The sequence below is a fragment of the Henckelia pumila genome, chromosome 4, assembly GCF_033568475.1.
Source record: "Henckelia pumila isolate YLH828 chromosome 4, ASM3356847v2, whole genome shotgun sequence".
Taxonomy (NCBI): domain Eukaryota; kingdom Viridiplantae; phylum Streptophyta; class Magnoliopsida; order Lamiales; family Gesneriaceae; genus Henckelia; species Henckelia pumila.
Window position 1 is genome coordinate 207,394,576 of NC_133123.1, and position 7,300 is coordinate 207,401,875.

A 7,300-nucleotide genomic window follows, 5' to 3' on the forward strand; every position below is an offset into this window, starting at 1 on the left:
AAAACCATGATGTGGGCATGTATTAAGTAACTCTTTATATCTATCCCAACATTGATAAAATGTTTCCCCTTGTTTTTGAGAAAAAGTTGTAATTTGTCTTTTAAAAGAGTTTGTTCTATGGGAAGGAAAAAACTTTTTTAGAAATTGTTGTTGCATTTCTTCCCATGATCTTATTGAACTTGATCTCAAATTTTGCAACCATGTTTTAGCTTTATCTTTTAAGGAAAAAGGGAAAAGCTTTAATCGAACAGTATCCATGCTACAATTTTGATCATTATAAGTGTTGCAAACCTCCTCAAATTCTCTTAAATGCAAATATGGATTTTCAGAATCTAAGCCATGAAAATTTGGTAAAAGTTGAATGACTTGTGGCTTAAAATTGAAATTAGATGCATCAGGAGGAAAAACTAAACAAGATGGTGTACTAGTTCTTATTGGATTCATATGGTGCCTAAGTGTTCTTGGTTGTTCATAATCTTGATGATGATTATTATTATTATTATCATCTTGATTATTAGAATTATCTTCCATGTTTAAAATATTTTCAGTTACTCGAACAAGTCTACCACTTTGTTTACAACTCCAAACAATCATACAATTAAAAACAACATACTATTTACATAATAACAAAATTAAACTTAATTTATACCTCCCCGGCAACGGCGCCAAAAACTTGCTACAACTTAAATTGTAATTCACCCAAGTGTAGGTTGTCTGCAAGTAATATACTCGTGAGTACGAGATCGATCCACGGAGAGGATGTTGTAAGTTTAATTTTAGCAATAATATATTATAGATGAAAATATTATTATAAAACTTTAAATACACAAATTATAAAATTGTCAAGGTTTCAAAGGTTCATTGTTGGTTTATTTAAGATTGCTAAATAAAAGAAACTAAAATAAAAATAAACATAAAAGAACAATGAAATATTTAAACAAGTATATCATATAATATAGTTCCCACTATATTAATATCAGATTAACCGATATTTAATACATGGTACCCATAATATATATATAGATGAATAAATATAAACATAAAAAGAACAATTAAATATTTAAACAAGTATATCATATAATATAGTTCCCACTATATTAATATCAACCGATATTTAATACATGGTACCCATAATATATATATAAATGCATAAATATAAATTGACATAAAAGTAAATGTTAGATCAAATCACAATATTTTATTTAGAACAACCGGCAGAGCCACGCTATCGTCTAAATAAAATATATGACTTTATGTTAGATGCGATAAAGTAAATGTTAGTTGCGAAAAAGTAAAAGTTAGATGCGAGAAAGTAAATGTTAGTTGCGGAAAAGTAAATGTTAGTTGCGATAAAGTAAAAGTTAGATGCGAGAAAGTAAATGTTAGTTCAAATCACAATATATTATTTAGAACAACCGACAGTGTCACGCTATCGTCTAAATAATATATATGACTTTATTATAAATAGATACATATATTTATAGTATATAATTATTGTAGTATTTATTGTATCATATTTGACAACAAATCAAGGTAACCACATTCAAGGTACCAAGCATTTGATGTAAATAGATAACAACAAATCATCCAAAATTATACCTACAAATAAAGATCAATTAGTAAAAATAAAAATAGAAAGAGAAAAGAATATACAAAATATAGACAATCTTACTTGACCAACAATGAAACCTTTTCACCTTGACATAAAAAGATTTAGCTTTCCATGAACATGAAACTCAAGAATAAAGATAAAAGAAATTTCATACTTGAACTTGAGAAACTTGCACACTCAAACTTTTATTCTCACACACACAATATTTATTTTACAAATGAAGAATTCTCTACACTCTTGCACACTACAAAGCTTATACAACACATCTATTTATAGGCCAAATGAGAGCAAGAGTCCAAGGCTCATTAAATGTGAAATAGTAAAGTTGGTGGGTGCTTGTCTCCTTGAATGTCAATACCATGACCCAACTTTAATTGGCATGTTTGATGCCTTAGACCACCGATTCAGCCTTTCTTTTCAACATAGAACACGTAGGATATTTTGTGTAGATGTGTTTGGACAACTCATTCACCCCTTTTGGATAAAATATGAAATACTTATGATATTTTTACTTCAAGCTGGTCATAGTAAAAATAAATCTATCTTCATTTTGATGTTTGATTATTTTGATCATCTTAATGAAGTTTTTGGAATTTTTTGTCTTCTACAAAGTTGAAGATGCCTCTTTTGTGATTCTACAGGTTTTGAGATTACTCCATTATGACCTCTGTAGCTTGAGTAATTTTATTTTTACCAAACCTGCGCAAACCGTAAAATACAACATATTAGTAAAACATTTAAATATAAACACATAACACTAAAATAATACAACTTCATAATTTTAATTAAACTTTAAATTTTAAAACACACTTTTTAACATATAAATAATTACAAATTTTAAGTTTTATCAGCTCCCTTCAATCATATTCACACAAATCGAAGAGCGACGAATACCGAAATCAAAACTCAACAAGCAGAGATGCACCAATTACATTCCTCAATAAGAAAATGAAGAACGTAATAGAACTTATCAGAATAAGAGCATAAACTCGAAACTAACGGTTACCTGCTGAGTCATCATCAGATGCAACCTGAGTCGAAGGATCCTCGTTTGGAGAAAGTACTAAGGCCTGATGCCTCGGAGATTGAGTCAAATTCTGATTAACTCCCAATAGATTTTGTTGAGGGGGCTGAAAAGATTGAACACTCTGAGATCGTTCAGCTTCTCGCTGGGGACATCTCCTAGCATAGTGTCCGGGCTGACGACATATATTACAGCTTCCTCGGATTCCATGACACAGCTCACTGAGGTGACGACCTCCGCAATTGCTGCAGGTCATTACGAAAGATCCAGAACTCTGTCCTGATCCAAACTGTTTTGATCCGCTGGAGCTATAAGAACCACTCCCAGACTTCTTGAATTGTTTCCCTCTCGGTGGAAAATTATCCCCCAAGGTACTTCGTCTATACCTGGTCGAATGTCGAAACAAAATCTGCTGAAGAAACTCGGATTTAAAAAGACTCCAAGAAATGGTCGTACCTTGATTCTCCAAAGCTTTCTTCTTCGAAATCCACCAACTTTTAGCAGATCCCTCAAGTTGATACATTACTAATCGTATTCGACGGTCATCGGTGTATCCTAGAGAATCAAACATGTAGTGACCCTTACCCGGATCACCTACTAAACAGAACTTAGGCATGCAATTAACTTAATTAAACAGATATCAGAATAAAACTGCGAAAACCATAAATAATTACAACCCCAAGTAAAGGAATCTGTAATTTATCCAATAATATACAACCAAATCGAATAGCTGTATAAACCCAAAACAACAGTAATAAAACCTAAGCGAAGCTCCAGCTGGCCAACCACTAACTAGACCCTCCTGGATCCACCCTCCTCGTCCAATCGCAAACCTGCCCCATGGAATAGGGTGTCCAGAAAATACAGAGTACGAGACATGAGCATAAAACGCTCAGTGCGAGAGTATGAGTATACATGCATGCAAAGTGAACTCCCTATAGACTCGAGGTCAAGGATCAGATAACAAAGACAGACCGGGCCCTGGTATGTAGCACGCTGTGCCGTCGCTTCAGGAGGTGGCTCCCATACCGAGATAACCGTGGACACGCCGGACCCAAATCGATGGAAGTCCATCCACTAACAGGATAGGGTACAATCCTACTAACAGACATCTCGAAAGAGATACAGCAAGATACAAATGAATGCAGCATAATATCATGGCATATAAATCATGCAGTCACGTAATACATGCATACTCAGTCAGAATATCTCGAATAGTACTTTCGTACCTCAATACAGTGCAAGCTCTACCAACTCTAGGTCCACGCCTATAGTCTGCTTTACACTGCCAAATGATACTACTATCATTAAAGTGCTCTAAAAGCCTTAACTAAGCTATTGCATACTCCTAAATACATATAGGAAGCAAAAGCTATACCTTCGTCCGTCGTTAGCCCTTTGATGTCGATGCCTCCAGAACTTGGGCACAACTCCGCTACGACTACCGAACGCCTCGCTGACCTCCGGACCAAGCCTAAGAAGACTAGAACAACTCCAAAAGGACTAGAAAGGAAAGAAGAATTCGGAATTGGCAAATGAAAGTGAAGCCTCGGCCTTCTATTTATAGACAACGATCGAAACTTCCGATCCTTGATCCGAACGTCCGAACCTCGATCGGAACGTCCGATCCTGCCATTGGAGTTTCCGAAGATCCTGATCTGCCACGTGTCAAAATACCACTAGTTGATTCCGGATAGGGGTGATCGGAGCTTCCGGTCCTGATCGGAGCTTCCGATCCAACCACACGTCATGCCTGACGTAATAACATCGGTGCCTCCGATCGCTCATTGGAGCTTCCGATCCTGTTCGGAGCTTCCGATCGTGCCTTCGGAGCTTCCGATCCGTCCGATACCCAATTCAATTAATTAGCATTAATCCTTTAATTACTCAATTAGGGTACGGGCTACTACAAAACAACTATTCAATTTCTTCTAACCAGCCTACACAATCAACTGTACTTGCAGTACTCTTCAGAGTCGGCGGTTTGAAAGACTTAAACCTCATCAGTAAGGATTCCATCGGTGTCGGAGGAAAATCCATCAATTCAGTCGCAGAACAAATCTGTTCGATCAGAATTCTAAACGGAGCTATTCCTGTTCAATAATCATCGAAAGCGACTATCTCAATCTCATGGGAAAATAGGACATAGTTACCTCCAGTTCAATCATTCGGTGTCCAACTTTCTTTGATCTTAAAGCTCGTGAAATTCGATGACATTCAGATTCAAACAGGAATAATAAAAAAACAAAGTTCATATTTCAAGAAATTCACGCTTTATAATTAAATCACATAGCCATGTAATTCAACTGATTCTCAATCACTAAAGCATGCTCGCATGTATCTGAAATAAATCATTGAAATAAATCAATCTCATGCGAGAATTCAAATCATGCGGACTCGATCTACCCCGCTCACTCTAATTCAGTCCAGAAACTTATCGCTCTGATACCACTTAATGTGAGACCTCAATTCTAATCATCTAATCAAGAATTATAACTATCGATAAACATCCAAAAATCCAAGAGATAAAACAATTTTTATTTTACAGGGGTTGACGTGCGGGCGCCCGTAACGCCCTGTACGGGCTTCCGAGAGAGAGCAGGACGCGCGGGCGCGCATGGCCTGCTGTTTCTGCTCCAAAAGTGTAATCTAACACCCGAAAATACTCCGACATGATCCAAATAACATTTTTCCAACAACATGATATCCAAATACATAAACAAAGTAGAACATGCATCAATTATAAGTTCCACAATCCAAAATACAAATCGAGTTCGAATACAATCTAAGTTCGATTACATATTCGACTTCTACAACAACAAGGCCTCACTCTATCAACTCGACCACCTAGCCATGCGATCTCTGACTCGGCCATGCCCCACCTGTTGCAAAGTACACATACAAACAAAGACAACAGCCGGATAATCCGGTAAGAATAATATTCCCAGTAAAAGACACATAACAAATAATCCAAGTAATAAATCAAATCGTGATATATAAAACAATGAGGCAAACAACTACAAGTGGTATAACAAAATCATGCTATAACTACAATTCAATTCAAAATGCAATAACATGCAATGCATGTCTTTGGGTTTTCAAGATTATCAAATCTAGATAATCAAAAGGTGAATTTTCTCTTCACTTCTTCGTTTGGGATCCCGAGGTTAAAATATCCAACCATCACACCGAACTCTCCCTTCGAGGTGGACGTGGCATATTTTAATCCTCTAGACTCCAGAGCATTATAGCGAGTTTTAATAGACCAGGTAATAAATCACGTACCAAAGTCACTCAACTATAATCCCTAGATCGTCTAAATCAAATCGAATAATCAAGGCTCAATATGAATGCATATGAAATCTCATGCATTCAATCATAATTTTAATCATAAATTCAATTGAGCATTCTATCATGATTTCACTCATAAATTCAAATCCATTCATGAAATCATATAAGAGCAAGTAATCAACAAAGCTCATTTAATCAAATAACATGCAAGTATGTGATTTTCCTTTGGACACTCGAATTAAGTCAAATTCGAGTTAATCGTCCCATCAAATCCAATGTCATCTTTTACCTTATTCGAGGCTTCACTTCAAATCCTGAATCAAAAGAATAATTCGATTCACAATCTCTTCCAATTCAATTATCAAAGTCGAGAAGAACGAATACTATACCGTCTTCAAATCATCAATCGGTTTAAGCTTCCAAGTTCATTCCAAACCCGAATCTTTCAACCAAACTCTGAAAATAAGGAATACGGATTCGATATCAATTCAACCATTCCAACAAACCCGGAGAACAACCCGAAACAATATAACCGATAGTCCAAAACTCGATTTCGACGGCATAACGGCTATAAATTCAACTATCCGGAAATACAAACAACAATAATTCATTCTAAACCACCCAAATCAACAACAATTCAACCAATCCCATCCAATTCCAACAAATCCCAAAACACCCATTTTCGAAATTTGCTTCCAAAAATCATAATAAATCTAAACTTCAATCTTTCTCCGTTCCAACTTCAAATATACGATCTATGCTAGCCCAGGAACAACATATCCAAAAATTATTCGATTCCAATAATATCCGAAAAATGAAGTATGTCCGATCGAAGAAATACTTACGTTAAAATGAAGCTCTTGTTTCCGGGATCGCAAAACTACCTTCAAAATAAAAATCTATCGGTCGGATCGAGTACAACATTTGGAAGGGAAAGCTTGGAGATTCACGTTTCTCCCCTTCAATGGAGGAAAGAGAAAACGATGGGGAAGGAGTAGGGAGGAAGTGGAGGAGACTAGTCAACCACTCAAGTCCAATATATATATATATATATATTTATTTCTTTTTGCAATATGGTCCCCAAACTTATTCACTTTGCAATTCGGTCCCTTATCCAATATAAATTCAATATTCAAATTTCTTAATTCCCAATTATCAATTTCAATCTCCTAAAATCTCAAATAATCAAAACTTGGGGCGTTACAATGAATGTACACCTTGTCCAAAAGATTTTGTAACTGATTCTTCAACTCACGCATCTCTGACAGAGCCAGACGATACGGTGCTCGAGAAATAGGCGAAGTACCCGGCATCAACTCTATGCCAAACTCGACTTACCTAGCAGGCGGAAAACCCGGAATCTCATCAGGAAA

General features: G+C 35.9%; 1 non-coding gene across 1 annotated transcript; it reads left to right on the forward strand.

The window, feature by feature from the left end:
* Position 1: 1 nt before the first annotated feature.
* LOC140870051 (small nucleolar RNA R71) lies at positions 2-112 on the forward strand. The gene has a single exon (XR_012147034.1). It is a non-coding gene; the product is annotated as a small nucleolar RNA R71 (small nucleolar RNA).
* Positions 113-7,300: the final 7,188 nt, after the last annotated feature.